A 24,739-nucleotide genomic window follows, 5' to 3' on the forward strand; every position below is an offset into this window, starting at 1 on the left:
TCCAAATGAGTTACTAACAACTTAAGCAGATGGGGCCTTGGTTTAACATCTCATTCGAAGGAAAACACACTCAGAAGTGCAGCACCCTCCTTATGCTGCACTGCAATCAGTCCACCTGTTCTGGGATTAGAACCCACAGCTTTTTGCATCTGTACCTAACCAGGCATATCCAACAATCGGAACATTCACAGAGGTTCCTCACTAAAAGAATGCAGGGCATGAGTAATATGTCCTATGCAGACCACCTCATGGCCCTATCCCTGTATTCTGTCTCCTACAGGCTTTTGAGGGGGGATCTATGCCTGCCATACAGGGCATTGTCAGACCCTACTCTGATCGACCTCCAGCAGATACATGAAACAAACAGCAGCAGAATTTCCTGTTCTAAAGACTTAAACCTTGCCTGTGATATAAATAGGACCTGCTGGAGAGATATGTATGTATCCCAGAGATTATCACATCTATGGAACAGGCTCCCCATCCATGTGAAGCAGAGTTCCTCCCTAACCCAATTGAAGTGCAACTTGGACAATTGGATGGGAAACCGGAAATTCATCCCTGGTTTGGCATCTATGTCTCTAATGGACACAGGTAACCTGTAAATAGTTCTTCTCCCATGTCCATGGTTACACTTATCAATGGTATCGGAACTTGTCAGAGATTTGAGATGCATGGCTAGAATTAAAAAGACCCTTATGGTTATTAGCCTAGTAAACACATATGAACCTATAAAGCAAACATTCTACCAGTTGAATCACTGTGATGCTAATAATGTAACAACAGAAGAAATAGAGACAGTATTATAAAGAAATGCATAAAGTAAAAAGAGAAGTTTTATATTTAATGAATGGATGAAGGAAGGTATCACTGGAAAATATGTATGTGGTAGACTTTTAAAATGTATGTGGAAAAGGGTGAAAGAAAATATATAAAAAATGGAAGCCTATAACACTAGGTAATGCTAGCTATTATGAAAAAAACTACAAAAAAGGATGGAGAAAGGATTAATGGTATAAATGGAAGAGAATTGGAGATGATGTTAATTATAGTAAAGTAAGTAGTAGATATAATACTTAAAAAAACAAAGAAGTATGACTGATTACATGTGACATAGCTAAAGCCTTTGATAAAGTGAACTATGAAGCAATGTGTCAGATCTTAGTGGAATATGACATACGAGACAAAATATTAATGCAATAAAGAAATATTATGAACATTGATGGGTACAAGTTATGATAAATGGTTGGACAGAAAAATGGGCAATAAGACAGGGTAAAACATAGATTCCTAATGAGTATGTGCGTATCTGTTTTAGTAATAAATGCAGTAGTGCAGCCTAAGGTTGCCACCTCTCGCGGATTGCCCGGGAGTCTCCCTGATTTTTATAGCATCTCCCGTCTTCTGGATGTAAGAACTCTGAAATGTCCAGGAATAATGACATTACACTATCGCTTAACTCGAACTCAAGCAACTGGCATTCACTCACACATGATCTCGCTTACTCTCTCTCGATCTCTGTCTCTCTCTCACACACACACACACACACACACACACACACACACACACACACACACACACACACACACACACACACACACACACACATGCTACACTTCTCCTTAGTGTATTTTGACATATCATTTTGCAGTGTACTTGTATTTTAATCATCATTGTTCATCTACTATTTTATGATACTTTTACATAAGTGTGCAACGGAGCAAAACCTTATAATGTACTGTCTTATTCTGGCAACTTTTCAGAAGGACCTAACACAACCTATACTACAGCACTACTTCCACACAATGTAATATTGAACAGACTGATGCCAAATGCCATTTCAAAATGGAAGACGATCTAACATCAGGCACTAGAAAGAATATTGAGCTATGCTCCATGACACTGGAGCTTGATATCTTTAGTTAACAGCATGGCAGCAATGGGTAGTGGTCTAGAAACTTGTCGCAGTCTAGAGGAATGTGAAATGAAGACAGTCAGGGGCATCTGCTGATGATCAGCTACAGAATGGAGAGAGAACGGATGTATGTCTTATTGTTCTGGGTATGGCGGGGTTCAGACAAAACTACATTTGTGCAGGTAATACCGTATTTCTCCAAAAATAAGACCGGGTCTTAATACTCCTTCCCCCGCCGAAATACACATTAGGGCTTATTATGAGGGGGTGCCTTATTTACAATCTACATTTATTCATTGATTCATGTACAAAAATTCACATATATTCATGTACAAAAATCGACATTTATTCATGTACACAAATTGACATTTATTTGGTACTTTTCTGTTATTTGGCAACAGTTCTAAGTAACACATTAACAGTTGTGTGAGAATTCTACATAAACAGTGCAACAAACATTTCATCTTCAGAATATCTACACCTTGGCTTTCACAGTGCAATATTTCATGCTTAACAGAAAGTGCAGAAAAATCTCAATACATGTGTATTGGAGGAGGGGCATAAAACTGAAAGCAGAAGTAATCCATTCTTTTGCACTGATAATGGAAAAGTTATTTAAATACAGTCATGTCATTTTCTTCTGGAACATTGTCATAAGTCTCCAACCCCTGAATTCTGGCCTGAATTTCTTGCAACTACATTTCCTGTAGAACCATTGGTCCCAACCTGTCATACCTAGCAATAGAGCTCTCCTTAAATGAGCACTGCTTGTCCAAGTAGCCTGCTCGTAGTGCATTGGCAACACAGCTGTCAGTGATTTTATCCCATGAATTTTTCACCCAAGTCACGACATCTTGCAGGCTAAGCTTCACAAAGTTTCCATGCTGATTTCTCTCCATTCTGTTTTCAATGTAGTCATTGAGTTCCATGCGCAAATGGTCCTTGAATGGTTTGTTTATTGCAATATCAAGAGTCTGGAGATGGACAGTCATTCCTGTGGGAATCATTATTTGATCTATTCTTCTACGTGCAAGGAATTTCTTCATGTCTTTAGCACAGTGAGTGCTGGCTGAATCCCAGACTAGCAGACCTCTTTTGCCACTTCACAAAGCAAGTGGCAGCATTACATTGACCCACTTCCTTATAGCTGCTTGTGTGCACCAGGCTTTGTTAGTTTCAAGAATGTAAATGCCTGAAACACATTCAGTCTTATTTTTCTTACCCTTACTAATTATTAGAGGTGGGATTTTCTTTTTCATGTAAACGAATTGCCAAAATACAGGTAACACATGCACTCTCATAACTAGTGGAGGGAATGTAGATTGATGAGGCACCCCTGTGATCAATTGTTGTTTGAGATCCTTGGTCCATATACACTGCAGTTTCATCCATAGCAATCATGTTGGAGAGTTGGTATTTAAAAAAGTCAATGCCATCAACAAAGGACTTGAATGCAAGTGCACGTTTAATGACTTCAGCATCTTCCAGCTTGAACAGTGTTGTTGATCTTCTTAGAGACAGTTCATATCGCTGAAGGAAGCCATCCAGCCAGTGTTGTGATGCTTTGAATTCTTCTCGGGATATTTCTAACTGTGGTGCCATTGCAAGGGCAAATGCTTGAATATCAGCCCTGTGCACAACCAAAGCCTTTGCTCTCCTGTTAGCAGTCCATTCACAGATGATGTCTTCCAGCTCAGGAAATAATGGTTGCTGACCTGATCCACACTTGCACTTCTTAGCATTTCCCTCATTGCCTGTTGACTGAGGTAATTGTATGCTGAACGCCATTTTCAGACCATTTGGAGATCTAACTTCTCTTTGCAGAAAGCTGTCATATTCTTTCCCCAGGAGTCCTCCATGATTACTTTCTTTTACTCGATGGAACAGCTCTTTCTTTTTGCACACATCTTGTCTGGGGGGAGGGTTAATCTAAGACTTATGAGGCCGGAGTGGCAACACAAAATGGCGATGGTTAAGAAGACACAACTGCAGCCGTTCGTTATGAAGAGCTCGCACTTTACACACATTGTCTGTACTTTGACCGATCAAAGTACACCTATCAGTGTTTATGGGCCAAGGATCTCAACCGTCAATTTTATAATTCAACATGTCCATCATGTGCTGTTGACGTGCTAGGCCTTACTCTCTGGATAGGTCTTATTTACGAAGAAAGACGGTAGTCCACTTGTGGCAATGTTTGGACAGAGAGTAAATAGTGAAAAAAGAGCTGTAAGGGAAGCTATTATAAGTATTTCTGAGCGGAGTGGTATTACTGTCTGAAGGAGCAAAGAGTAAGTTGTTAGAAATGATACAATGCATATTTCAGAATCACCAAATATCCTGGCTAAAATCCATTAACCTGTCCTGTTATGGTTGGTTCATTGTGAGATTAAATGACCTACTGTTTGGTTCCTATACACTTTGTTCTCTCTACTTCATTATTTAATTTCCACTTGGAATTTATTAGCATGTATTTAAAATGGTACATCTGATTTGGAATGACACAATATTACATTTATTTATGTTTCTGACATAAACAAGTGCTTGTGCATACTTTAGGGGAAATATTTAATTTGTTGTCAGGGAAGTGCTTATCCATACATGGACAAACTACTGAAGGAGGGACGGTTGGGTCAGTGCAGTGCTTGGGTGGACATGGACAACTGCTGAATGGATTGTTAGGGAAAGTTTCATTTGGTGCCAATGAAGTGCTTCTGCATATCAGGACAAACTACTGAAGAAGTCACTTTAGAAAATCATTCATGTATGTGTCTAGGGTTGCCAGCTCTCCGTTTTTTTTTTCCACACTATCCAGAAATCAAATCGAATCTCTGGCAGTCCGGAAAACACTGTACAAACTCTGGTATTCTGCTTCAAAATGGAAACAGACTGCCAGAGTTTGTTACATGGAAAAAGTGGGTGTTCCCCATCAGCTGATGTCACAGTGACATCACACAATAGGTGGGCCATTGTTGGGGGGAGGGATTGAGAGTGGTCAGAGTTATGGGTGGTGCAGAGGGGCATGACCTTACTCCAGTTTTAGCCACAATGAAAGGTGGCAACCCTAGTGCAGACATGCATGTATGAAATGAGGGAGGCAAGATGTGAGACAGAAGGAAATGTCATATTACTGACATGCAGAAAATTTAGTTCTAATAATAAAAACAATGAATGGATAAGTGAGGTTAAAGTAAAGATAAAAAAACTGTTATCAAAGCTAGGCTGCAGTTAAACATGATGAAGTTTAAGGGATTTATTTGTTTAGATTGGTGAGTGTCTTTTTCCACTGTTTTGTCTGTTCCTTCTTGGCTTTGGAGAGATTTTTTCCCTTTTGTTGAATAGTCTATTTATGCTAGGAGTCCAGCAGGGTGGTTTATTTTTGCAGTAATAATAGGTTTGACTTGAACAGGTACTGCCTTCTCTATGCAGCTATGAATGTGATTGTACAGTGCTTTTGTGTACAGCTCAGAGTAGGCCTCAGTGTCATCCAGGTTTGGAGGGATTTGGAAGTTTAATAAGCTGTTACTTAGTCTGAGGTAAATGGCCTTAGCAAAGTTCTTAGGTTTGGAATTTGATGGGGGCTCTATGTTAGTTTTAATAGTAAAGGAGATCATTTTATGGTCAGATCTTACCAGGGAGGAGTTAATGTATGGGAGGGAGCAGCACCCTCCCATGTTCATGAGTACTAGGTCTAAAATATTTGTACTGCTAGTTGTGAAGCTAACTAGTTTCCACAGGGTGTTTGTGTTGACAAAGTCCATAAAACTCTGAGCAAGTAAATTATGGGTTATACAAGTCTCTCAGTTTATGGAAAAGTAGTTGAAGTCACCCATAAATATAGTATTAGGCTAAATGTTAAGACACTCCAGTAGGATTAGGTAGGAGGTGTGGTTTTCCAGACTCATGTTAGGGGTCTCTAGCTAGCAAGGATATGACAGGGGCTTGCACCTATGGTTAGTTGGCATGGTCCAACTCAAGTGAGTCATGTTGTTGGATCAGTTTAGTGGTATACGTGTCTTTATGAACACATCTCTTTGTTATATTCTGAGCTGAGGTGGCTCAAAATTTATGAAAGGCATTGTAGCCTTTAATAGTCAAGGTGCTCTCAATGGTTCTGAACACTGTTTCCATGAGTGCACATATACCTGCATTCTCCAGGATAAGGAGTGGTTCCAATGAGTGCAGTTTTTTATTTAAACTCCTAGCACTGAGCAGCAGTACTTTAAGGTAGCCATGAATAATTTTTTTTTTAGTTGGAGAGTTTCACAACTTGGCTCTAGCAAAGCATTGTGGTTTGTTCTGCATTTTTCCCCAGGCTAACATACATTGGATCCCCTTGTTGTGACACCAGAAAATAAGCCAACTGTTGAAATCAATATTTTTTTTTGGCTGGCATGGTGGCATCATTATTGGTGAAGGTAGGATGCTACTCAAGGCTAGATTCATACCAACCTGGGGCACAAATTCGGAGAGCTCCATCATGTGTCTCTTCACAGTGAGGTATGTCTTAGGACATTTACGCCCACATGAACTCTGACCATGTGATACTGGTACTTGTGCTTTAAAGACCTAAATGCAGAGGTGATCTGGTGGATCCTGGCTAGAGACAGACAGTTCACTGTAACCTATTCCTTGTTTAGCCTCGTAATGAGGACATCAGGATGTTTTATAATGGAATACCTAATAACAAGAATGTTTGGCTGTGTGACGTGTTGCCTTATGGGCTTGGAAGCAGGGCTACTATGATTTTCAGAGTTATGCGTTGAGACATGCTGTCATTTTTCAGTGTGCGGAGGGCCACTTAAAGATATTTTAGGAGGTCTTGTAGGTTTAAGTCAGTACCTCCACATATGTGAGTCTAATTATTTGTTCCTTTGAGGTAATAGTGAGTGTTTTGGGTGTAACACTAACACCTGGTTTGCATTTGTCATGTATGTATGTGACAGCTTTACCTCCAATGACATTGTGTATCTGCATCTGTCACACACTGTGTGTGTTATAAAATTAAATGGTTATCGTTGAACATGAGGCAGGTACTACATTATCTCAAAATGCCCATATCCAGCAGGCCAGAAACAGAGATGAGAGGGAAGTACTTGTCTATTATAGCAGATCCTTAGTAGATGTGAAGGAGTAGGGGAGAGTCATTTAAAAGTCTAAGTGAGAGTGTTTAGTAGTATACTGTTAGATGACCCACAGTGGTGCTGCCCTCTACACAAACTGGCAGCTCTTTGAGCAGCTGTTTACATTGATAGACTATGGAGAACATTTCCTATACAGGATTTTAAATTGGAAAGGTTTGCTTATATACAAGGCAAAGGTAACCATGTCTGCACAGCAGGATGAAAGACTTTTACACAGTTAAGTCCTCAGACCAATTGGATAAATACACAATAAGCCTTCTGCCAGCAGTTCCCAACTTGGATGGGTTGAATCAGCTCTCTGCTCCCACCAAAGTGCAAACAAAATCCATCTTAATGCAACATGAGCTGGTTTGGAGCTCAAGTACATTACAAATGCTTTACAGGAAAATGCCGCATCAGTGGAAATAAGTTCACAATCCCAGAGAAATGTTCACAAATGCAGAAAAAAGTGTACAAATGTAGGAGATCTTCTACAAACTGAAAAACTTTGCAAAAGTTAGAAATATTTTGGCAAACTCAGGGGAACTTCGGAAAAACTCAGAACAGCTTTTGCAGTATCAGAGGAAGTTAGGAAAAATCAGAATACTGTTAAAACAACTTAAGACCCGTGCAATAACAAACAGTTGGCATTTCTTTAACACGTGCAGGCTGAAAAACAGTAATAAATTCAACCAAATCAATAAATGTAGCACATAAGTGTTAAATAGCACTGCGATAAAACAAGTGCAAGAAAATACTTATATCAACTTTGTAGGTCCAGATAGTTTTAGAAGCAATCAAAATTTTGTAGTTGCAGGTGTCCAAGCCAGAAACAGGGCATCCGGGGATGCTATCAGGACCCACTGAAGTTGTGTTCTTGGCTTTAGTGAGTGCAGCCATTACATGCTCCCTAGTTGTAGTTGGAGGAACTATGTTTGAGAAGATTTCTTGGAGAATGGTTTAGGGTGACCAGGAGGTAACGTTAGAACTGCATTTTGTTTGATAATGGGCTTGTTATATTGCTATGTTCAGTGAATGTGGCACCATTAACCACCAGTTCAACACACTACTGTGTGCTGCCCCTGACATTTCTGACATAGCAGCAGACGGCCTTATGGTTATCTTTCGTCTGGGAGTGGAGCTGGATTCAGAACTAGGCAACTTAGGCAGTTGCCTAGGGCCTATGTTGGCTGGGGACAGGATCCGTGTTGGCTTGGAGGGCGATAACAAATAAAATCTCTTCCATAAAAGAAAACAAGCCAAAGATATCTGTAAACAGAGCAAGGCTTTAGGGTCTTGCAGCAGACTTCTGTGAAGAATAGCAAACACTAGAAACCTCAGTACTAGGATGTCGTCCTAATGTAAACCAGAGCTGGACTGTATTTAATAGCTGTGGGAGATTTGATTCAACAAACCAAGAATGACTGACTCAATTTAACAGCAAGATCATAACACAGTGGTGTGGGAAACTAATTAGTGCAGCAAGCAAGTTAACTGTGTGTGTGAGTGTGTGTGTGTGTGTGTGTGTGTGTGTGTGTGTGTGTGTGTGTGTGTGTGTGTGTGTGTGTGTGTGTGTGTGTGTGTGTGTGTGTGTGTGTGTGTGTGTGTGTAATGCCACAGTAAGATGATCTCAATAGTTAAACAGGTTTGCTGAGAGTCAAGCTCTGAGTTTTGATTATTGGCAAGAAGGTACCTTAAACCCTCACACCAAGTGCCAAGTCTCCTTTAGTATAGTTTTTGTTTTTGTAAATCATGGAGACTTACAGTCAGTTATTGTTAGTCATAAAGTTTCAAAGTAGTTGTATTCAGTTTCAGTGATGCAACAGGTAGCATACTTACTTTTGGCTCAGGAGTCTGTAGGTTCTGATCCTGCATCAAGTAAATTAATTGTTGACATGACAGTGTAGTATAACGAAGGGGTGGCTGCACTCCTGAGTGTGTCCTACTGACTGCTACACTACAGTGTAGTATAAGGGGGGGGGCAGACCCATGAGTGTGCCCTACTGACTGCTGATACTACACTGTAGTATAAGGGGGGGGTTGCACCCCTGAGTGTGTCTTACTGATTGTTGACACTACACTACAGTGCAGTATAAAGGAGAGCTGCACCCCTGAGTGTGCCCTACTGATTGCTGACACTACAGTGTAGTAGATGGGGGGGCTTCACCCCTGAGTGTGCCCTACTGATTGCTGACACTACAGTGTAGTAGATGGGGGGGATGCACCCCTGAGTGTGTCTTACTGATTGCTGACACTACAGTGTAGTATAAGTTTGGGGGCTGTGTCCCTAAGTGTGACATACTGATGGTTGACACTACAGTGTAGTATAAGGGGGACTGCACCTCTGAGTGTACCCTATTGACTGCTGATACTACATTGTAGTATAAGGGGGGCTGCATGCCTAAGTGTGTCCTACTGATTGCTGACACTACAGTGTAGTATAAGGGGGGGGCTGCACCCCTGAGTGTGTCCTACTCATTGCTGACACTACAGTGTAGTATAATGTGGGGGCTGTACCCCAGAGTGTGTCCTACTGATTGCTGACACTACAGTGTAGTATAAGGGGGACTGCACTCCTGAGTGTGTCCTACTGATTGCTGACACTACAGTGTATTATAAGAGGGGGCTGCACCCCTGAGTGTGTCCTACTGATTGCTGACACTACAGTGTAGTATAAGGGGGGGCTGCACCCCAGAGTGTGTCTCATTGATTGCTGACACAACAATGTAGTATAAGGAGGGGGCTGCACTCCTGAGTGTGTCCTACTCATTGCTGACACTACACTGTAGTATAAGGGGGGCTGCACCCCTGAGTGTACCCTACTGGCTACTGATATTACAGTGTAGTATAAGGGGGCTACATGCCTGAGTGTGTCCTTCTGATTGCTGACACAAAAATGTAGTATTAAGGGGGGCTGCACCCCTGAATGTGTCCTACTGATTGCTGACACTACAGTGTATTATAAGAGGGGGCTGCACCCCTGAGTGTGTCCTATTGATTGCTGACACAACAGTGCAGTATAAGGAGTGAGGGTTGTACTCCTGAGTGTGTCCTACTGACTGCTGACACTACAGTGTAGTATAAGGGGGGGGGGGGCTGCACCCCTGAGTGTGTTCTACTCATCGCTGACACTACAGTGTATTATAAGAGAGGGCTGCACCCCTCTGTGTGTCCTATTGACTGCTGACACAACAGTGTATTATAAGGAGGGGGGGCTGTACTCCTGAGTGTGTCCTACTGACTGCTGACACTACACTGTAGTATAAGGGGGGGTTGCACCCGTGAGTGTGTCCTATTGATTGCTGACACAACAGCGTAGTATAAGGAGGAGGCCTGCACTCCTGAGTGTGTCCTACTGATGACTGACAATACAGTGTAGTATAAGGTGGGAGGCTGCACCGCTGAATGTGCCTTACAGACTGCCGACATAGAAGTGCAGTATGTGGGGGCTGTACCCCTGATTATGTCCTACTGATGGCTGACATTACAGTGTATTATAAGGGGGGGTTGCACCCCTGAGTTTGTCCTACTGACTGCTAATACTACAGTGTAGTATAAGGGAGGGCTGCACCCCTGATTGCAGCCTACTAATTGCTGACACTGCAGGGCAGTATAAGGAGGGGGGCTGTCCCCCTGAGTGTGCCCTACTGATTGCTGACATTACAGTGCAGTACAAGTAGGGGGTGTGCACCCCTGAGTTCATCCTACTAATTGTTGTCACTGCAGTGCAGTATAAGGAGGGGGCTGCCCCCCTGAGTGTGCCCTACTGATGGCTGACACTACAGTGTAGTATAAGGAGGGGGCCTGCACCCTTGAATGTGTCCCCTTTTGGATTAAATGCCCAGTAACTGTGAACCTGTTGTCTGCCAGCCATTCCCTATTGCATATCATCAGCACACCATTTGTATGTAACATGGGCAGATTATTCTTTAAGACCAGCAGGCACTGAATTTGCAAATGAAGCAGTTTGAGTTGACATTTATGGCTTAAATGTTCTGAAATGGGTAGCCTTGCCATTATCTGTTCATATATGTTTTGTTTCACTGGTTAAAGGAAAAATGTTCAAAACAACAAATTTAAAACACACTCTAATAGTTGGTGCTGTATTAAACAATAAATATAATATTAATACAATCATGCAATCAGGAAGTTGAATCAAAGACCATATGAATGTATGCATGAAACTAAAATGTGTGCAGGGGCCCATGGTTTGAAAACAGCTCAAAGGTACACTGAATCTGCCACTGGCCAACTTTGTTGTCTATGAATGTCGGTTTCAGTGTAGTTGAACTGAATGTGAGTTTCAGGGGAAGAGATGTTTACTGTTGCTCATCTCATGCTAAGCCTGCTTTTATTGTGAGACTGTATTGTATTGTTTAGCAAATAGCTATCTGTGTTTGTGATATAAAATTTGAAATAAAAATTTTAAATTAAATCCAAATATCTGTAATAACTGCAGAGGTAAAGAAGAAAATACTTTGCACAATGTCAAGTTTAAACAGTGTTTTATGGTAAGTGGGAGGGAGAGAGAGAGAGAGAGAGAGAGAGAGAGAGAGGCAAGTAATGGGACACACGAATGGCTGCTGGGCAAGGATGCTGGGAGGTAGGAACACTGAGGAGTGGGGATATGAGGGGGGAGGGCCCTGCTCCGTTACCCCACCTAGGGCCCTATTTGACCATAAACCATCTCTGCTTGAGAATATTCCTTAACCTCAAAGATGGCTTTGTTTCACCTAATTAGCCCTTCTAGTTGCCTATTTAGTTTGATGAGATATATTTTATCTTTATTGGAATAACCCTCCCATATTTTTTTTTGCTTTTGTTGTATATCCTGTTTACAGCATTCATAATCCTGCCTTTCCTTTTCTGCCTCCTTTTGTTTCTGGATTACATTGCTATGGCAACTGGCTTCAACACACTTAACCACTGCTGCATAGTTAGTCTATTTAGCATGAAACAGTAAACTGGTTTTGATAGAAACACCAGACAACTCATTCTGCTTTAACAACCTTTCCATGTCCTTCCAATAACTGTTAACCAGTCCCATTAATTCTCACTCGCATGTTTCAAATCTTATTAAGTCATAGTATAATTCTGATCCATATCAGATCCATTTGGGATACTTCCATGGACATAAACTCTTAAGTACCCATTTCAATTTAACATGCTTTTTGAAATATGAATTCTGCAAATGTAAAGCTCTAAATTTGTTTATTTTCTTTTCATAATTCACCATTTGAATATACAAACTATCAGCAGCTCTCAAATTGTCTACATTAAAATTAATTGATGTCTGAAACACAGAATCAAGAATACCATTAAAAACAAAATTCTTGCATTATTCAAGTCCACGTTGTGTCTTATCTCTTGTCCAGGAGATATTTCCTCTTGCAAATCTGCATATTTTTTGTCTGAACTGCAAGCTTCATTTCCATTCAAATTATTAATTCCAACTAAGTAGAATGGATTTTGTTAGAGCTGCAACATGAGTCCGGTTACATTTCCCACAATATGAGATATATTTTCTAGCTCACTTGGAACACTACGTCTGTCTAGTGACACTCATTTCACCAAAATGTGCAGATAGAAAGTAAAAATCAAACTAAGTGCACTCAGTAGTATAAACGTATCTACACTACCAATAGTGCTCTCAAAGACCACAACCTCTATCCATTTTACATTAAGCAATTTTGTTCCATTAATATTGTACTTCATCAAAACAATTCTTGCCTGATTTCCCAAATTTGAAATATTCAATCATCACATGACCACAATCTTTAAACAAAAAGACTTTTTAACATAAAATTAAAGCATTTTATTATACAAATATTAAAATGGCATGCAATAAATATCAAGATTTAATTTATATAAAGAAAAAAATGCATACTAACAAAAAATGTGTTGTATAATTTAGCAAAATGTCAAAACAGCAGTCAGCCCACAAATAGGGGAAAAATTACTTTTAATAAGTCTCCACAATCACAGACCGGTTTCTGTCAAAGGCCTTTATCAATGTGTGACTGTGGCTGCGGAGACTTATTAAAAGTCATTTTTCTCCTATTTGTATGCTGGCTGCTGTTTTGACATTTTGATTGCCTTTTTGAGCCTTTTTCACCTGCCGTTCGAGTGGAGGGTTTGGTCATTGGAGTTACTGTATAATTTAGCAGCCTTAAGATTTAATGCAGTAAAACTAAGAGACATATTTATTTAGTCATAGTCTGTTACTTGCATCTAGATGTAATTGCCACAATAATTCAATTTCCTCTCCTTGATTAAATTCATTTTTCCAATAATATATATATATATATATATATATATATATATATATATATATATATATATATATTGTTTAAATGATTACATTCTAAGGCATGCTTGCTTTATGTCATATATGTGTTTATACACACGATTCCTTAAGGTATATTCAGTTTTGCCGATATTAAAGGCAGTAAATAATATATACTTTGCAAAATGCTCTATCCCTCTTGCATTACAAGTATAGCGCTCCTTATCATTAATAAGTCTGTGATAAGATGCCATAGAATCATTACTAATGAAGATTTCAGTATAGCGCAGATAGCACAAAAAGAAATGCTCCTAAATGGGTTTGATCTCCTACCTTCATCACTGCTATTTTCCAAACCAGTGTATTAAGATAGCATGCTACAGAAGCACTCATAGCAATGGCTGCTGAAGAACACACTTCAATAGAATGTTAGAAGAGTGTTGGTAACTGACACCTGAACATTGTAAAACAGCATACAATGATCAGGGATTAAAACCGTTGTCCCTGTGTATTGATAATGTACACACAACTGCATTCATATGGTGAAGCAGGGAAGCAGTTAGACTATAGATATATTAGGTCTATCTTATTTTCTTAACAACAATCAGCAGAGACCCTGATTTTGTGGCTTTTCACAAAAATGGATAATAGCAAGAAAATAAAACATATTTCTGGATTCCTTAGTCATTGTGTTGTAAAGCACAGACCTTCACATTGGCTTCCTTCAGTAATTTATCCAGTCACTATTCTCCAAAACACCATCTCCCTTCCCTCAAAACAAAACTAAAAAAAAGTCTTCAGACCTTCACATTATTTTAGAAAGCTGATTCGCTTCCTACAATAATGTAGCCAATCACAGCGTACCAAATCCACACAACCCTTGTCCTTAACACAAATTTAAAAAACAAAAAACTCCTTGGACCTTCACATTATTATAGGATGCCAATTGGCTTGTGGTTGTCCTTTGTTCCCAGGCCTTATCTCTTGTGATCATTAACTGTTTGATTTCTGGAGGAGCTGTGATACATTACAGCCCCTGAGAGAGTAAACCACCCCTCCTGTTACAGTGACTCAGCTGAAATAATTTATGAGTACACTGAGCGATCAGAACAGTTAGAATAAAGGCATGCATTTAGCTGTATTGTGCATTTGCCTGTTGACGCTCATTTTTGATTAGCTCAGTTGTGTGATCAATAACAATATCCTAGTGCATTCCAAGGATTGTTCTTGACTTTTGGCAGAAAACGAGTACTGACATTTCTCACTGGTTGTAAATGTGCTACAGTATTGCTCCCTGCACATTTCAATGGAAGGTTAGGACAGTGTTAAATACTGAAAACTAAATACTGCAGGGGAACTGCATACAACTGAATGATGAAAACAAAATGTTGTAAAACCCTCAGGGGATTAAAACCCTGCACCCAGTGAACTAAGAATGGATTCATCTTATGAATAAATCGAGCAATGGAAGTCATTATAGGGATAGTGTTGACTTAGTATATTTCAGAAATGGTAGACGACATGCACCTTAGCTCAGCCTATTTGTGTGACTGATGGCAATATTCTTTGTACATGTCAAGGATTATTCATCAGTTTTGCCATAGGCCAAGAACCACCATTATTGTCTGGTTGTATAGCGACACTGATGTTGCTTTCTGAGGCCCATAGTGTAACATGTAGGAGGATCATTTTAGAAGATGAGCCCTTTTGGGGCGTATGTGTAGTGTGCTTATCTGCTTTTTGACCAGATTAAAGGTTGAAAATGGCACTAAAGCAAAGAGATGAGGAAGAAAACACAGGATAGAACAAGGTAAATAAACTTGGGCAGGGCAGGATGCAGGTGGAAGAGGAGAACATCTAGCAACTGCGTTCCTAAATAATGATGTTGACCTACAATAAATATTTGTAATTATTCCCTGACAGCAATTATCAGTGAGTTGCCAGACAATTCTTTTTAGGCTGAACAGTTGTAGCCACTCATATGTTTGTTTGTTTGTCTTTTCGGCTTTTCCCGGTAATGGGTCACCACAGCGGAACTCCAGTCCGCTAATGATTGGCAGTAGATGTTTATGGTGCCGAGTTGCCAGCCCAACGCCCAACCTTCAGTGAAGGAACACCCATTCACGCATGTCTTTCGAAGGCCACGCGACCACGGGGAGGACATGCAGACTCCACACAGAAGACACTCCCCGCACACTAGCTGAGAATCGAACGGGAGAACCTCTTGCTGTGAGGCAACAATGCAACCGCTGTACCACCGCGGCTTGTAGCCACTCACTCATATGTACATCACAGAAATTTCTGGGAAACTGGAAGGTATGGTTGGGAGATATTTTTTTGCAGGATATATGCCCTATTTATACTGAAAGGAATGTTGGGGAATGAAATCATGGAAGCAAGAAGTGGGTTAGAGGGGGAGATTGGATTGCAGGAGAAGACAGGTGTGACTGGTAGGCTGTGGGGTAATACAGTGAGGGATGAGCAACACAACGCTTTAGGAGACATCAGAGAAAAAGAAAGAAGATAATAGTGAGGGGAGGATCGTGTACCGTACAAGGGCGGGCAAAGACACAAAAGGGACGGGAGCACTGGGTTTGGGAATAGGACTGGGAGTTCAGAGATACAGTCTGAGGCCTGTACCTCAGGAGTTTAAAACAGTTCTGGCCAGTGATGTGACTCAATAAGTAGCTGGAGTATGGTCCATATAAGGGTGATGTGGACATCTGGCCTCCAGTTTATTATTTCACCACAAACTCTGCCAGCTGCTGATGGGTGACAAACGTTTCATCTCCACTTGCAGTGTTTCTGGCATGTACCACTATACCACCCTTCCATGCAGGGCTACCTGATGCAGATTGTGCAGTTAGGGCAGGAAGTGTGGAAGCAACTGGCACAGGTTTGGACCCAGATGTGCTGGGTACCTCCGTTGGTGTTGGTGGCACTGTTGCTGGGAGGATGACAAGATGTACTACAGTGCTACAGTGGCCAGTAAAAGTCTTTTTCTTGCTACATAGAATAGTAACTGAAATGGAGATAAAGAAAAACATGAAGAAATGCACATAACATAAAGGATATAGTGACAAAGAGGGTGGGGGAAGAGACATATAAAAATGATGAAAGTACATCCTTAACTATGCTGGTACTTACACAGTAAAGCAAAAACAAATGTTTAATTGTAGGATTTAGACAAGTATGTCATCAACCTGTCTGTGTGAGTATTACATGGGGACCTAGCCCAAAAGCCCTCATGTGCAGTCTGATACAAGATCATACTAGCTGCAGGAACTACTTACCAAGATAGTGCATCTGACTTTATGTCCAGTGATGTTATTTCATTTTTGACAAGAATACAACTGTCAAGCACAGGTGATAGACAAGGGATAGATACATCTACTCTATATTGTGACATGCTCTGACAAATAATATTTATGTATAATACATACACGGACACTGCAGTAGTACTTTGCTATTTCTGGGATGACATAGTATAAACTTTGACAAGACAACAAAATTGTTTTTTTTTTGAGGGGGTGCTGAACCTACAGCCATCTTAATAATCTCACTATGCATACACTTAACATCATACATCCCTTGTCCATCTACGCAGGGAATGTCATGCAAAAGCAGAATTCTAACATTGCATAGTCATACTGATTCAATTAAAGTATGATAGTACTGACGGATGAGATGCTGCTGTATAAAAATTTTACAGAATTCTTTTTATTGGTAAAACTTTTACTGTGCAAGCAAATGCATATTTCACAACAGAGATATACTTACCTTGGTTCTCTGTTAGGTTAGCTAGTTTGATCCTGTTCATCTCCATGTTTCTTTCTGTTTCTTCATTCTTTATATCTCTTCAAGTAACGTCATAATGTATTACTGTACGGCAGCATGCATTGGCAAGGTATTTGTTTAGTAGGATTCCTACTTAAGGTATGGCAGTGGTGACTGTGCCATAACTTCAGTCTCCCTTTGGTCATGGAGGTCAGGTGTTCATTGACAGAAGGCAATGTAGAGGTAATGGCAATATTCCATGTTGCCAGTAGATTTGATAAAAGCCTCGGCAAAACAATTCCCAGCATCAACCTTACACTGTGACCCATATAGCCCTCCTACAGAAATTGCCACTTGCACTGCCTAAAGAGGATGACCCGAAAAATCTTAGCCACCTCCTCACTTCGGCTCTATATACATTTAAAGGAACACCGCCCTTCCATTCTGTAGCCATATTTGTTTCATCTTCAAAGATCTCAGGAAAAATGCCAAACAACTGGTGCTCCAAACAGCTCTCAAATGTCTCAGCCTTCACGCAAAGATGGGCACCAGCAAGCACCACATTTGTGCAGTGGACAGCAACATAATGAAGCATAGGTACTGTATTATTATGGTTCCGATAGCAATTTAAGGTATAAAACATGGCAGAACTACATCCCTCTGTTTGCTTTTTCGAATAAATGCTCGACAGTGATTCCATCTTCAAATAGTTACTTATGGGATGACAGTTCTTTCTAACCTAAAATAATCGACTTCCTGTGAGCGTGCGAAGGAGACTGCAGTGAATTATGCAATATGCTTCATGATGCTCATCAGATGTGCTTACCAAGAAAATCGACCAATTACAAAGCAATAATAAGATAAGGCCTAATTAGCATAATTATCATGGCCAATGGGGTTAATCTACACTATGTAAGCAAGATCAGAAGACCAAAGCTTCATTGCAATATGGAAGAAAACTACTTTTGATATGGGTTTCAGTCCTGTGAGCTGATTTTCTGAAAGCTTTTTCATTGTGACTCACATACCCTGCATATATAAGTAAGTATTATTTCTTACACCATTAATTCAGTTGCATAATGTTACCTTTGGCTGTTCACGGACCCTAATGGCTGTGAGGCATGACATTTGTCAGTACTTTCAAGATGTGCTGGGAAAAAGCTGTGTGGAAAATTACTGTATATAGCAAGTGTACTGCAAGTAGTAGACTGTTACCAGCTATTAAGGCTGATGGTGGACACCCCACTGGGCTCATAGTCTGACTAAATGTTCATTACTAATTTATTATTGTGTGCCTTGTATATATGGTATTAAATACTCAACCTCTTGAAAATTATTGTTGCATTGGTCAAGTTTTCTGTTTACTGTGACTACTTGTAATTATTTTTGGAACATAAGTGGTCAGTGCACATACCATGCCTGACATTTCCTTAGAGATCATGGGTAGACATATATAACCATCATGCAGACATAGAGCAGGATGTAGGACCAAGGGCATTGTACTGACTATTTGGGCCATGCAAGAACAAGGCTATTAATTCTAATGTGTCTATGCCAACAGGGCTATGTCCTCAAAAACACACCTGAACCAACATAGATATCTAGAGTTCTACCTAGGACTACCTGCAAACCAAAATTTTCAGATGTGGAAAATGAGGTGGTACTACAGACCCACTGCCTCTATGACAATGTATCTTTGATAAATATGCTGCTGAGAAACTCTCCTGTGACATGCTTATAAATGTGGTGAGTGGCCATTACTGGAACTATAACATGGTACATCACTGGTGTGTAGATATGACTTGCTTTGCCACCTACCTAGCAAAGGCCATTGCACAGGAATATAGGCAACTCAACTGAGCCATCCCTTTAAAGATACAGAGGAATTCCTGGACTCTTTGAAAGGCAGTACCACCTTTGTGGGGTTTCACACATATTGTAGCCTAACTGGACAGGCCCCAGAGAATATAAACTGCAGATGCCACAGGTATGTATTCCTACTTTGTATTATGACTAACTGTAAACACTCCTTAAGAAGTTGCAGAAAGGAGATTCTGCTGATAGGGATGACTGCAATTAAGGATACAGACAATAGAATTTATGGAAGAAACTGGCAAAAGAACCAAGGTACTGGGAGCAAATAACTAGAGAAGGAATGATTGTTGAACGGGAAGGTGCCAAGAATTTATTTGGACTGCAGGCTAGAGATTGCCTTGCCTATCAAAGACTGATATCAGAGTATAGGCAAAGAGAAAGAAATAGGGGGTCCTAAATGAAAGACCAGCACTAGTAGAGTTTTTAGTAGAATCTAGAACAGAAGCTGCTATTAAAAAAGAATAATTAATAGAGCATATAAAATATTGTATGATAACTATAAGAATCCCTCAGAGGAGGTCAGGAAGGATTGAGAAGAGAGACTGGATAAGCAATTCACAAAGAAACAATGTTTATAATCTAGAAGGATATATAAATATATATATATATATATATATATATATATATATATATATATATATATATATATATATATATATATATATATAGGTTCACTATATAATTTTGAAATACTGAAATCACAAATTTCAGTATTTCAAAATCATAATACTGAGAACCCGGAATCCCAAAGAAGTAGAAGCGGGAAATTCAAAGTCTCGAAGTACGGAGACTTTGAATTAGTGCTTCTGCTGTTTCAGAATGTGAATGGTGTGGTGTTTGTTTGGGTATGTATGTATGTGTATGTGTGTTGCTTGGGATTTAAGTGTATGTTAGTGTGTGTTGTGACTGTGATGTGTGTGTGCGAGGGAGTGTAAAATGTGTGTGTGAGTTACACTTGTGTGGCTGGTTGTATGATCTCGGAGTTAGAATATATAAGAAGGGGGGTGGAGTGCATGGGGGCTTGCCCCCCTGCATATATATAGTTTAAGTTAGTGTGTGTGCTTGTGGGGGGATGTTATGTATATGTGTGTATGTGTGCTGTATGTGTAGTGTAGGCGCATGTTTGAATTTCACGGTTTTTGTTATGTTCGGGATTCCAGGTTTTCGGTATTATAATTTCGAAATATTGAAAGTTGTGATTTCAGTATTTCGAAATTATATAGTGAACCCATATATATATATATATATATATATGTATATATCTACCATATATATATATATATATATATATATATATATATATATATATATATATTTATACCATATATATATATATATATATATATATATATATATATATATATATATATATATATATATATATATATATATATATATATATATATATATATATATGTGTATATATATATATATATATATATATATATATATATATATATATATATACACACACACACACATACACATATATATGTGTGTGTATGTTTGTGTGCGTGTGTATGTCTCCCAGAAATGCTTGGAAATGTTCTACATAAATATTTTATACCCCGAGTAGACTCCGGAGAATTTTTCTTCAGGTAGACACCAAATATTGGAGGTATGACGGGGAAGAAAGAGGTAATGGGGGACATATTTTCTGAGAGTGCAGTGAGTTGGTGGACTTCAAGGATTCCCTGTGTGGTGCACTGTCATAGATGCTGGGTGAGCAGATTGGTGTGACGAGGGAGAGGATTTTTCTGAGCTATGATACAGAATCAGAATTCCCTAGACATGGTAAGGCCTTGCTGTGTCTAATTATGGTAGCTGCCGAAAAATCAATTACTAGAAAATGGAATTAAAATCTAAACCAACTATATTAGAAGTAGTGAATATAGTAACAGAGGTAAAAGAACTAGAACTGAGATCTTTAGAAAAAAGTAGGAGTAAATTACATAGAAAAAAATGGGAATTGTGGGAACAATACAGACAGGGGAGGATTGAGCTTTAAAAGAAGGAAAGACTAATGTAATGTTTAACTGAAATGATTGGATAGATTGTAAGTGATGTATAATGTTTGCAACTGGGAGTCTGTCAGTATGGTTTGTGATGTAAAATGTTTCCAACTACGGTAGGTTTGTTTCGGTGTGGTTTGTTTTCATTTATATAAATGTATGATTGCTTATGTCAGAAGTGATGGTTTATTAAAGATGCTTGTTTAAAAAAAGGGGGCAGGAATTGAATAATTTATGTAATCTTGCTTAGGTTATATGATATATGGCAATATACATGAAATATAATGTTTGGTAATTTTAACAATACAATTTGATCACTTTTATATAAATGTAAATTTGCCTAATGTCACAAGTGATAATTCAATAAAGGTGTTTAAAAAAAGTTTTTTGGGCTGGGCTTGGGAGTGCCTTCTGTGAGGAGTCTGCATGTCCTCCCCGCGGTTGGGTAGCGTTCAAAAGACATGCTTGTGTAAATGGACGTGCCTTCATTGAAGGTTGGGCATCGAGCTGGCACCTAGGCATTTCGTAAAAATCTACTGCCAGTCATTAGCGGACCGGAGTTCCGCTGTGGCGGAATATAATGTTTGGTAATTTTAACTTAATACAATTTGATCACTTTTATATAAATGTGAATTTGCCTAATGTCACAAGTGATAATTCAATAAAGGTGTTTAAAAAAATGTTGTTAGAGTAATGTTCCTTAATTCTGTCTGACATATGGTGTACTGTACATGTGCATTGGTGATATAAATTCCAGGTCCATCTCTACACAGTATGACAGGGGTATTCATTTTAATCACATTTTTATATTTTTAAAGCTATCAGTTGCATGTCTAGTTGTAGTGTGGGGTCTAACTTACTCTGTGTATGTTTTGTGCTTTATTTTATTCACAGCCAGTGAAAAAGCCGAAAGACAAACAACAACATAACCATTACAAGTAGCTAATACCTCTCATGTTAGTACATCTACTAGAAAATTATATGATTACAGGCCAGGTTCAGAAAACTTTGTTGCATTGCTGTAGGAAAAAACTGCAGTATGACTGGCGATGCACAGGACGGGTGCCATTCAGAAAACCCAGCAACACAAAGAAGCCTGATAAAATAACTTGATTAGTCATGCCTTATGCTAATGACTGCATAATGAAGCATTGTGTATGATAATGGCAAAAAACATGACAGCGCAATTCATAAACATTTAAATGCTGTTCAGCAACTCTACACCCATTGTAAATGTGTATATTACCATATGACTGTGCTCAGCAGAGTAAAGCAGTGTATCCTGTTAGCGGTTGCCACAACAATTGTAAATATATATATGCAAAAAGCTTTCATAGCAGCCACTATAGCCAACGGTGCATGATATCATCCTCACAGGTGTCAGGTCATTCAACCACACAACATTTCATACATTTCATGACAACAACATAGTGAACCAGTACTGTGTGGACAGGGACACCATTCAGGAAATCAAGGACAGTTGCCAGCCTCATCTACAGCTGAGTGGTAGTTGTGGAGTATCTGTTCCAGTGGATACTAATATGTGTGGCCTTATGTATATTATCTACAGGGACCACTCCATGATCTACTGTGGACACAGTGGGGGCATCTCAGGCATTCTTAATGCATTGCTGCAGCATGTGGGGGAGCATATCTGGTTTCCATGTAACCCACAAAAGAAAGAGAATACCTTGTGACATTTCTCATATAGTCTGCTTGCCTGAGATTTTGATGGCCATTGACTGAACCCACGTTGAATAAAGGTCCCACCTGATGGACTGTCAGGTAATCTATAATGCACAGGGTATCATCTACAATGTGTGTGCAGGTCACCCAGGTAGATTTCATGACTTGCACATATGGCACAACTCTGTCCATTATCAATGGTTTGTGAGGGGTGACTTCCTACAAGACCACCTTGTGGGTGATGTTTGATACCCCCTACTACCTTGGTTTATGACACCCATCAGAAATCCATACAATCACATTGACTAGGGGTACAGCCATGCAGTATCACAAACAAGAACTATCAAAATCTGTGTTTAGACTGCTGAAGTCATGCATTCACCCTCTGGATATGTCCAGTGGTGTGCTGCATGTGGAAAAATACTGACCATATTGTATTATATAATATTTAGGGAGCAGCTGGGTGTCGTCTTGTAGAGACTGCAGTTCCCAGCACCATAGGCAGCAACAGCAGCTGAGACAGATAAGGAGACGGCAGCAGTGAATGATCATGGCAAATGGAGGTTTGCACAGAATGACATGGCACTTAGAAAAAAGGCAACACATTTCACTACCTTTACAACATCACTATACAAGATATATAGAGTAAAAATGATGCATACAACAACACCAGACTGTGCCTACTCATGCATAGGCTGCCCATGCTGTGCATCAGACATAGGCAACCCAGGTAACAATGAACAAAGGTCAGAGCACAGTTTTCATCATTTGTAAAGGTGGGGAAGGGATTGCAAGAGTGCATGCCTTTGACAGGGAAGTGTAAAAGTATTGAGGTGCAGTAAAATAAGATGTGCTTCTATGTGTACTGCTTGGTAGAGGGTGCTAAAGTGCTCAAAGGCCAGGGTCAGTGGATGTGTATGATGTGCCGAGGCATGAGTGCGTGTGTGTGTGTGTGTGTGTGTGTGTGTGTGTGTGTGTGTGTGTGTGTGTGTGTGTGTGTGTGTGTGTGTGTGTGTGTATACAGGATGTTGGGCAGCACTGTGACTCAGCCTTCAGCCTTCCAGGCAGGCCAGGACATTCACAACAGGGGATTCAGCTTCCTTTGTATGTCCCAGCCAGAAAAGCTAGCTCTGCCAGGAGTTGCACTGATTATATCACAACCTGGCTTAATGCTGGTGTGCTGTGTGACCTAGATTGATATCTGTTAGCAGATGTGCCAGCATGACAATGACCATGACCATGGGATGGCCTCTCCTGGGTCTAGACCTTATTTATGATCAGTGTTGTTCTGGAAGTGCTAACACCATGGGAATGGGATCCCCTCAGCCATGGCTATGCTGGGTAACAACTGTATGTATAACAGATGACCAACCATGAGGACAGCCCCTCACCCCTGACACAAAACCCAGGAATGGCAATCTGTCTCTGCAACAAATCCCAGATATGAGTCATGCACTCCCATATGCCAATGTGCACAGCCTCAATCACCCTCACTATCTCTGCCATGGATCTGGTGGGACTGTCCTTTGCCACTCAAATAGCCCTGCACATACACTTTATAGCAGCTACTGACACACCAAACTCAGGGAGATGGTGGTACCTGTCCTTCAGCCAAGCACCATTACTAATACACCCCCCCCATGTGGACCACCCTGACCATTAGTGCTAGGAGCAGATGAAGACATTTCTGATGTGGTGGCAACCATACTTCCCTGAGCAAGAGTGTTCCTGTTGGCCTTTCCACTTTCAGGTGATTTTGTTTCCTGGGTAACTGCAGGCATAGTGACTGTGTCCATACTGGGAGAAGTAGATGTAGGGGTCACACTCCCTGTGTCCAACACACACTCTGTACCCCCTAACTGTGCCAACCCATTCCCACCATACTTGTCAGAAGCAACAGATCCTCCAATATCAGATGAGGCAGTTCCACAAAGCTGTGAATAAAATAAAGCACAAAACATACACAGAGTAAGTTGGACCCTACACCACAACTAGACATGCAACTGATAGCTTTAAAAATATAAAAATGTGATTAAAATGAATACCCCTGTCATACTGTGTAGAGATG

General features: G+C 40.0%; 1 protein-coding gene across 1 annotated transcript in view; it reads left to right on the plus strand.

The window, feature by feature from the left end:
- Positions 1–24,739, plus strand: part of LOC122794667 (plasma kallikrein-like) — a 526,744-nt gene that overhangs the window by 304,606 nt on the left and 197,399 nt on the right. The gene's annotated exons all lie outside the window — the stretch shown is intronic.

This window comes from Protopterus annectens, chromosome 2.part1 (genome assembly GCF_019279795.1).
Source record: "Protopterus annectens isolate FY-2018-M chromosome 2.part1, PAN1.0, whole genome shotgun sequence".
NCBI lineage: Eukaryota > Metazoa > Chordata > Ceratodontiformes > Protopteridae > Protopterus > Protopterus annectens.